Genomic DNA, 10,375 nt, shown 5'->3' with positions numbered 1-10,375 from the left:
TCCTGGGACTGAAAGTTCCGGGTAATTTTGGTGGAAACGCGGCTTTGGTCTTTATGCTTACTGTTTGAACTAACTTTAGCCGCATTTCCACCGCAGGAACTATACCCCGGAACTAGGAACCTTTTGAGGAACTCAGTGCGTTTCCACTGCAGGAACTAGGGTCTAAATTTAGTTCTGGGGGCTTTGTTTTACCCCCCAAAACGTTCCTGCTCGGGGGGTAGTACTTTCCGAAAGTACAGGAACCTTTTGGGTGGAGCTTGCAGCGCTGAACATTTCTGATTGGTCGAGTACTCGTAGCATTTGTGTTGTATTTATTTTCCGCCATTACCCGCCATGTTTGAAAATATGCAGCGGCAAACCAATTTATTTTCATAATAACTTCAAATCAAACTTGTATGTTATGCGGCGCAGTAGCCTACTTTTGGTTATAGCCTGCCAACGTCTTGGAATTATAACGTGTGCTCTTCTGCTCTTTTCTTGCTTTAGTATTCGTTTTATAAAATGCTAAGCATTCGTGCTGCGACAGCATATTACGTACTAAAACATTCAAACGGATTAATTCGGTTTCTGAATATATTCTTCCGGATTTTCTTTGTTAGCCCGTTGTAATTGACTCAAAACGTTTGATACAGTTAGGTGAGGTATGCGGTAGTTCTGCGTAATTAACATTGGTGATGCAGTAAAAGCAAACTGGAAATCACCTTCCGCACTTTTTGTCAGGGTAAAATAAAAGGTTAATTCTAGTAACCGTCCCTTTAGCTTTTTCAGACTGCCGTAATTTTACTCCATTTTACTGCCATTCTTCAATTCCACGAAAAGACCAGGAAGACTATGGACTCATTTATGGTGCATGGTTCGCATCTGGAGGGCACACTTCGCTGCTCGGCTAGCAGTAACTTCGAAGGAAAGCAAACGGTGGCTGTACCACTACTAATTTACATTTTCACGCAAGTCCGAGTTTTCGTTCTATTCTTGTCATTTTGCGATTAGCCTATATGGAATTGACGACGGAAAAGTAATCAAACAGCAAATTGTTTACGTGTGCATGTTTTTTGCTGTTGTTGCCAGTTATACATATAAATGTGAATGCATTCTGTCGCTTCGGATGTCAAGACATGAAAGCGAATGTTCGCATAAAAACATAATGAATGTGTTTGAGAGGATATATGAAAATCAATAAATACAAAAGTAACCATATATAGCCTAGTCATTGTTGGTAACCCGTTACCATAAGTGGAATAAACCCCTCCGGGCTGTCCCGGTTATTAGAAAATAATGTAGGCTACTTCGGTGGTAGTATGGGGTTACAGAAGAAATCATATGACAGATGGACCGACGACAACGTCGCTTTTTCATACGTCAGTGGGCTAATTTGCCTAATCTTCGCGGTACTTTAGACCCCGGTGGAAACGCAGACAACCATTGGCTGAAGGAACCTTTTAGTTCCTGGTAAAGTAGTTCCTGGGACTGAAAGTAATTTTGGTGGAAACGCGGCTTAATTTATCACACTGGGTTTGCAAAACATACGTTTACATATATTTACTTTTATCCAAAGCGACGCGCAATAGTTGTCTACCGAAGGTCGTTGGAAAAACTACAGAACATAGGTCAGACAAGGTACAATTCTCATAAAGTATCAGCTACCGCGAGCAATGAACAAAAGCCGCGTTTCCACCAAAATTACCCGGAACTTTCAGTCCCAGGAACTACTTTACCAGAACTAAAAGGTTCCTTCAGCCAATGGTTGTCTGCGTTTCCACCGGGGTCTAAAGTACCGCGAAGATTAGGCAAATTAGCCCACTGACGTTGTCGTCGGTCCATCTGTCATGATTTCTTCTGTAACCCCATACTACCACCGAAGTAGCCTACATTATTTTCTAATAACCGGGACAGCCCGGAGGGGTTTATTCCACTTATATACAACGGGTTACCAACAATGACTATATATGGTTACTTTTGTATTTATTGATTTTCATATATCCTCTCAAACACATTCATTAGCAGAAAACATGCACACGTTGTAAACAATTTGCTGTTTAATTACTTTCTCGTCGTCAATTCCATATAGGCTAATCGCAAAATGACAAGAATAGAACGAAAACTCGGACTTGCGTGAAAATGTAAATTAGTAGTGGTACAGCCACCGTTTGCTTTCCTTCGAAGTTACTGCTAGCCGAGCAGCGAAGTGTGCCCTCCAGATGCGAACCATGCACCATAATGAGTCCATAGTCTTCCTGGTCTTTTCGTGGAATTGAAAAATGGCAGTAAAATTGAGTAAAATTACGGCAGTCTGAAAAAGCTAAAGGGAAGATTACTAGAATTAACCTGTTATTTTACCCGGATAAAAAGTGCGGAAGGTGATTTCCAGTTTGCTTGTACTGTATCACCAATGTTAATTATGCAGAACTACCGCATACCTCACATAACTGTATCAAACGTTTTGAGTCAATTACAACGGGCTAACAAAGAAAATCCAGAAGAAAATATTCAGCAACCGAATTAATCCGTTTGAATGTTTTGGTAGCCTACGTAATATGCTGTCCCAGCACGAATGCTTAGCATTTTATAAAACGAATACTAAAGCAAGAAAAGAACAGAAGAGCACACGTTATAATTCCAAGACGTTGACAGGCTATAACCAAAAGTAGGCTACTGCGCCGCATAACATACAAGTTTGATTTGAAGTTATTATGAAAATAAATTGGTTTGCCGCTGCATATTTTCAAACATGGCGGGTAATGGCGAAAAATAAATACAACACAAATGCTACGAGTACTCGACCAATCAGAAATGTTCAGCGCTGCAAGCTCCACCCAAAAGGTTCCTGTACTTTCGGAAAGTACTACCCCCCGAGCAGGAACGTTTTGGGGGGTAAAACAAAGCCCCCAGAACTAAATTTAGACCCTAGTTCCTGCGGTGGAAACGCACTGAGTTCCTCAAAAGGTTCCTAGTTCCGGGGTATAGTTCCTGCGGTGGAAATGCGGCTAAAGTTAGTTCAAACAGTAAGCATAAAGACCAAAGCCGCGTTTCCACCAAAATTACCCGGAACTTTCAGTCCCAGGAACTACTTTACCAGGAACTAAAAGGTTCCTTCAGCCAATGGTTGTCTGCGTTTCCACCGGGGTCTAAAGTACCGCGAAGATTAGGCAAATTAGCCCACTGACGTTGTCGTCGGTCCATCTGTCATATGATTTCTTCTGTAACCCCATAATACCGCCGAAGTAGCCTACATTATTTTCTAATAACCGGGACAGCCCGGAGGGGTTTATTCCACTTATATGCAACGGGTTATCAACAATGACTATATATGGTTACTTTTGTATTTATTGATTTTCATATATCCTCTCAAACACATTCATTAACAGCAGAAAACATGCACACGTTGTAAACAATTTGCTGTTTTATTACTTTCTCGTCGTCAATTCCATAGAGGCTAATTGCAAAATGACAAGAATAGAACGAAAACTCGGACTTGCGTGAAAATGTAAATTAGTAGTGGTACAGCCACCGTTTGCTTTCCTTCGAAGTTACTGCTAGCCGAGCAGCGAAGTGTGCCCTCCAGATGCGAACCATGCACCATAAATGAGTCCATAGTCTTCCTGGTCTTTTCGTGGAATTGAAAAATGGCAGTAAAATTGAGTAAAATTACGGCAGTTTGAAAAAGCTAAAGCGAAGATTACTAGAATTAACCTGTTATTTTACCCGGATAAAAAGTGCGGAAGGTGATTTCCAGTTTGCTTGTACTGTATCACCAATGTTAATTATGCAGAACTACCGCATACCTCACATAACTGTATCAAACGTTTTGAGTCAATTACAACGGGCTAACAAAGAAAATCCGGAAGAAAATATTCAGCAACCGAATTAATCAGTTTTAATGTTTTGGTAGCCTACGTAATATGCTGTCCCAGCACGAATGCTTAGCATTTTATAAAACGAATACTAAAGCAAGAAAAGAACAGAAGAGCACACGTTATAATTCCAAGACGTTGACAGGTTATAACCAAAAGTAGGCTACTGCGCCGCATAACATACAAGTTTGATTTGAAGTTATTATGAAAATAAATTGGTTTGCCGCTGCATATTTTCAAACATGGCGGGTAATGGCGGAAAATAAATACAACACAAATGCTACGAGTACTCGACCAATCAGAAATGTTCAGCGCTGCAAGCTCCACCCAAAAGGTTCCTGTACTTTCGGAAAGTACTACCCCCCGAGCAGGAACCTTTTGGGGGGTAAAACAAAGCCCCCAGAACTAAATTTAGACCCTAGTTCCTGCGGTGGAAACGCACTGAGTTCCTCAAAAGGTTCCTAGTTCCAGGGTATAGTTCCTGCGGTGGAAACGCGGCTCAATATACATTGCGAAGCCTTGCATCAGAATCGATTGGTAGTGGAAGATATCTCCAAAATAAGGTCTCCTTTCAAGATATCCATAACAACTCGAGATATCTTAAAAGAACTGTTGACTAGTAATAACTCCAGAATAAATCCAGTTCAAGATATCTACAATTGTATTTTGACCAGTAATATCTTAGTTTCAGATATCAAAAAAGATCATTTAGATATCTTCAATAACAAGGAATTAAAGATATCTTTAATTCTTAAATAAGAATCTAAAGAATCTAACTTAATCTAACAATTGTAGATATCTTGAACTTGAATTATGGCTAGTAAAAACTAAAGTGTAGATATCTCGAATTTGAGTTACTACTAGTTAAAAGTCATTTTAAGATATCTACAAATAAGTTTTGGATATCTTGAAACGAGACCGATCTTATTACTAGTCAAAATGGAATTAGAGGTATCTTCAATTAGCGTTTTGACTAATCAAAATGTAATTAGAGATATCTTAAATTAGCGTTTTGACTTATCATAAATGAATTACAGATATCTTTAGTGTGAATCCGGACAGGCTATTAAATGTTAAAAGGGCTTGCCATATACTTAGGTATACAAAGCACTGTCTATAAGCCATTGATTAAAACTTGGAAAATCTAGACCTGCAGAGTGCGTGGGTGCAGAGCTGAGAGCTGCAGTGCCACACGTGGAAGTTTCCAGGCATCTGCATACCACAAACACCACAAACACCCAGTTTCAGTCCGGAAATTGCTATACCCAGAACTAGATCTGGGAGGCCAATCGTGAAACCACAAAGATGGCACTTGTGAATAAAAGAGACAATGAAAAAAAGAAAAGCAATGTGAAAAGAGAGTGAAAAATAAATGTGTAAAATGTGTTTTGAGTATGCCTTAGATAGGTTGTTTGGAAGAGATTGTTTGAGTAAACAAGCTGAGTATTGAAACTGTTATGGTAAGATTTTTTTTTATGGGTATGGCTGTGTTCAGTTAAAGGCTTCAGTTAACTAATTACTCTCTGCTGTTCTACTTAAAAGGGGAGATGTGGCTTAAGCTGTTTTGTGCTCTTACCAGAATCGTTTAGCCCAGAGCAGGGAATTATAAGGTGTGGGAGAATGTTCACTCTCTTTTCAACTTAGCTAGCCAAGGAGTGTCAACTGAAAAAGCTTGCTCGGACAAGCTTTTTCAGTTCAGTCCACAAATTTTCAAGGGGATTCAGGTCAGGGCTTTGTGATGGCCACTCCAATGCTTTCACTTTGTTGTCTTTAAGCCATTTTGTTACAACTTTGGATGTATGCTTAGGATTATTGCCTTGCTGGAAGACCCAGTTACGACCAAGCTTTAACTTTCTAGCTGATTGTCGGTGGGTGTGGGTGTGACTCAGCTGAGGGGAGAGGCAGGTGGGAGTGGCTCACGGGAACAGGGCTTGGAGGGAGTCAATTAGCACAGGTGTTCTGTGTCACTAATTAGTCTCTCCCTATATGTACAAGAGCGGCTGGGCCTGTCGTGAGGGATTACACATATGCCGTGCGGAGAGCAGCCGCACAGTCAAAGAGCTGAAGCGGGAATTTTTGTGTGTTGAACACGGTGGTTTGAGATGTGTACGCGTGTGTGCAAAACACCTGCAACTTATGTGTTCACTGTTGGTTTGTGCTGATTATGGTAAATGGACTGCATTTATATAGCGCTTTTATCCAAAGCGCTTTACAATTGATGCCTCTCATTCACCAGAGCAGGTAGAGGTTAGGGGTTACGTGTCTTGCTCAAGGACACTTCGACATGCCCAGGGCGGGGTTTGAACCGGCAACCCTCCGACTGCCAGACAATCGGTCTTACCTCCTGAGCTATATCGCCCCTTAGATTAAAGAACCTGCGGTGGCTGAAGACTTGCCACACTGATGTCTTGAGGCGTTGCTTCAGTATTTCTAGATAATCCTCCTTCTTCATGATGCCATCTATTTTCTGAAGTGCGCCAGTCCCTTTTCCAACAAAACGCCCCCATAACATGATGCTGCTACCCCCATGGTTCACAGTCGGGATGGTGTTCTTTGGATTAAAAGCCTCACCCTTTTTACTCCATACATAGTGCTGATCATTATGGCCTAACAGTTCAATTTTTGTTTCCTCTGACCAGAGAACACTCCTCCTAGACAAAAGGCTAGGGTCTTTGTCCTGCAAACTTCATTCTGGCTTTTTAATGATTTTATGAATTGTTTGGCTTCATAGAGCACCAGTGGTGCCGAACCCTGTTACTGTTCTTTCTCAGGTCCCGAGAAATTCAACTGAATTTACAGTGGTCGACCTAGCGAATGCATTCTTTCCTGTACCGATTGAAAAAGAATCCCAGTACTGGTTTGCGTTCACATATGAAGGGAAAAGGTATACCTGCTCTTGCATTTGATCAGGGCTATGCAGAATCCCTGCTGTGTTTTCTGCGGCCCTCAAGAAAAATTTGGATGCGTTTGAATTCCCTGGCAAAAGCACTCTAATACAAGATGCTGATGACCTCTGTTCCCCTGACGCTGAAACATGCCTCACAGATTCCATTGCCCTTCTGAAATATCTAGCTGAATAGGGGCACAAATGCAGTTTGCACAAGTTGCAGTTGGTCGAGATGGAGGTTAAATATTTAGGTCACACGATCTCACGCCAAGGTCGAACATTAGGAAGCAACAACTGAAATATAACCGAGCATTGTATTTGTTGAATAAGTCCATCATCTCCCTTGTAATTAGCAAGCCATTCCAGCTGCTGCAAAGCATTTCTTTGAATGTCTTGTAGTAAATATGGCAGAGGAAATGATAAAATAAACATGTTTAATAAATCAATGGAGAACATCCTTAAATTGTACTCAGATTGCACTCAAGGACAATAGTACTGCTGATTTACATTTGTCCCCTCTATTCAGGTACTAGTTTAAACCTGCGATACCAGGTGAGTGAAATCGGTGGCCAATCAGAGACCGAACAATCTTGAAAAATCTATATTTACATGAGCATTAAGATGGGTGACTGACCCCTTCAGACTGCATCCTGACCCCTTTCTATTCCTAACCCCTAATACTCTTAATTTAGTAATTACTAGAATTAACATCACGGTTCTAGGCTGGCATAAGCTGGTATTTAAGATTACTAAAAGCACATGGAGTACATGTTAGTGTCACTCCCCCTCAAACATTGTTGGTAATTCTCTGTAGTTTCCTGTGTACAGAAAATGGAAAGATCTTGTGGCCGGTTGACCTAATTTTACATGCCGCAGTGGTTGTACATGAGGTAGTGTGGTGAGTGTAAGCCCCCCCCCCCCCCCCCCCCCCCGTCTGTTATTTCCCTGTGTACAGAAAAATGGAAAAAACTTTGCGCCAGGATGGCCTAATTTTACATGCAGCATCGAATGTATATGATGCAGTGCGTGCAGTGGTGTAGGTGCCATTTGAACATTGGGGGGGACACATGAAGTGGGGGGTCTGGGGATCCTCCCCCAGGAAAATTTGTGCATCAAACACTTTCCTGCATTCTGGTGAATTTTTATGCACCAATTTATGCCTTTTCTGCATCAATTTATGGTGGAAATGTCTTTATTTATGTAAAGTTAAACACAAAATTCAGGGGGACAAATGCACGTGTTCTAAATATTGAGGGGGATGTATCCCCATGCGTCCCCCCAAAATCTACACCTATGAGTGCGTGGAGCGTTTGACTGCTTTATTTGGTTAATTTACTGTTGAATGACAAAAACCAGAACACTCTTCGGTTCTCCAGGAACAGCATTCCAGATCAGACTGGAATATACACTTTGTTAGTCTTTGGTGGCATTGCCTTTTAATTGCTTAACTTCCACAAGCTTCTCACAATACTTTTCTGGAATTTTTGCACATTCGTCCTGACAAAAATGGTGTAACTCAGTCAGGTTTGTGGGCCTCCTTGCTCATTCACGCTTTTTCAGTTCAGTCGAGAAATTTGATATGGGATTCAGGTCAGGGCTTTGTGATGGCCACTCCAATACTTTCACTTTGTCGTCTTTAAGCCATTTTGTTACTACTTTGGATGTATGCTTAGGATCATTGTCCTGCTGGAAGACCCAGTTGCGTCCAAGTTTTAACTTTATAGCTGATCTCTTGAGGTGTTGCTTCAGTATTTCTACATAATCCTCCTTCTTCATGATTCCATCTATTTTCTGAAGTGCGCCAGTCCCTTTTCCAGTGAAACACCCCCATAACATGATGCTGCTACCCCCATGCTTCACAGTCGGAATGGTGTTCTTTGGATTAAAAGCCTCACCCTTTTTCCTCCATACATAGTGCTGATCATTATGGCCAAACAGTTGAAGTTTTGTTCCCTCTGACCAGAGAAAGGTGGTGATTACCTGCAAACTTCATTCTGGCTTTTTTATGCCGAGCTTGGAGTAGGGGCTTCCTTGCAGGACAGCCTTTCAGGCCATAGCGATGTAGAATAATGGTGGATGTAGATACTTTGGTACCTGATGCCTCCAACTCCTTTACCAGTTCCTTTGTTGTTGACTTGGGGTTCAGTTGAACCTTTCGGACAAAAGTTTGTTCAGCCCTGAGAGTTAATTTGTGTCTCCTTCTTGAATGATGCAGTGCCTGTGTGGTCCAAAGATTTTAATATTTGCATACGATTGTTTGTACAGATGCTCATGGTACCTTCAGTCGTTTGTAAAGGAGGAACCGGACTTGTGAAGGTCCACAATGTTTTTTCTGAAGTCTTGGCTGAGTCGCTTGGATTTTCCCATGGTATCAAGGGCAAAAATGGCAGTGGCTCTATAGGTAGGCCCTTAAATACAGCCACAGGTGCCAATTAACTCTCAGTTAACTCCTAATTATGACAATTGGCCAATCTGAAACTTCATTAAAATCATTACATCCATTTCTGGAATCTTCCACACTGTTTAAAGAGACAGGCAACTTGGTGTATGTAAACTTTTGGCCCACTGAACTGATATAGTGAATTAAAGGTGAAATAAATCTGTCTGTAATTGATCGTTTTAAAATGACCTCAGATGTGAACAAAGTAGATGCCCTAACTGACTTGCCAAAGGAAATGTATGGTAACATGAAATGTGCAGAGTTGTGAAAACCTGAGTTTGAATATCTTTAGCTGAGCTGTATGTAAAATTTTGTCCTCAACTGTATGTGTGGGGGGGGGGGGGGGGGGGGGGGGGGACAGCATTGGCAATTGAGGCTGCAGACTCCATTCCCAGGTGGGGCACTGCCATAACCTAAATGTAACCTTAAATCATTATCCTGCATTATTCTGAATGGATTGCATGTGAAAGAAAGCTATTTATATTTCAGGTGTGACTGGTTTACCAGTCCTAGAGCTCTGTGGTTTACATGGTTTAAAAAAAGCATAATTAAAAAAGAAAATTGCAATTATTTATTTGCTTAGGGACTATCTTGTGCAGTCAAGATACCATATATACTTTCCCCAAATTTAAAAGCAGGAAAATAATCATTTCCTTTTATTGTAAAGGATATCATTTCTATAAATCATATGCTTATAAGATGAGAGCTGGACCAGCGTGTCTAATGTCTAATCAATAATGGGTTCATTCCGATTCAGGTTATCAGCAGTGTGTTTGGGGAGCATAACCGCTTTGCTTACTTTCTGGTAGACAACTCATTTAAAATTGCTACCAAACAACATAAGCTTAATGTCATAGTATTTGTTTTCTATGGTTCTGTATGTATAGTACAAAATTCAGATTGGGGCTGCTGGATGGTTCATTTGTTGAGCCTCACTGACTCGGACCAAATCCTGACCATGCCAGTGCCGACTATGGCCAGTGGCTCCATAGGGAGACCGCAATTGCCAATTTTATCGCCCAAGATATGGGAGGGTTCAGTCAGCTTGGGATCTGCATTCATTGCTATCTGGAAACCCCTGCCGGTCGATCGGGGGGCCTGTGGACTGCCTGCGGAAAGCTGCGTATGAAAGGTCTTTCCCACGACTTTCTACTTTCTGTGTGAGCTCAGCTGTAGTCTGCGGTGTAAAAAGAAGCA

General features: G+C 41.4%; 1 protein-coding gene across 2 annotated transcripts in view; it reads right to left on the bottom strand.

The window, feature by feature from the left end:
- The window catches only part of LOC118220194 (guanylate-binding protein 1-like), a 122,436-nt gene that overhangs the window by 97,976 nt on the left and 14,085 nt on the right, over nucleotides 1-10,375 (bottom strand). The window lies entirely within an intron of this gene.

The sequence above is a fragment of the Anguilla anguilla genome, chromosome 1 (assembly GCF_013347855.1).
Source record: "Anguilla anguilla isolate fAngAng1 chromosome 1, fAngAng1.pri, whole genome shotgun sequence".
Taxonomy (NCBI): Eukaryota; Metazoa; Chordata; class Actinopteri; order Anguilliformes; family Anguillidae; genus Anguilla; species Anguilla anguilla.
Note: the sequence above shows the minus strand (reverse complement) of the source record. Positions and strands in the feature narration are given on the sequence as shown.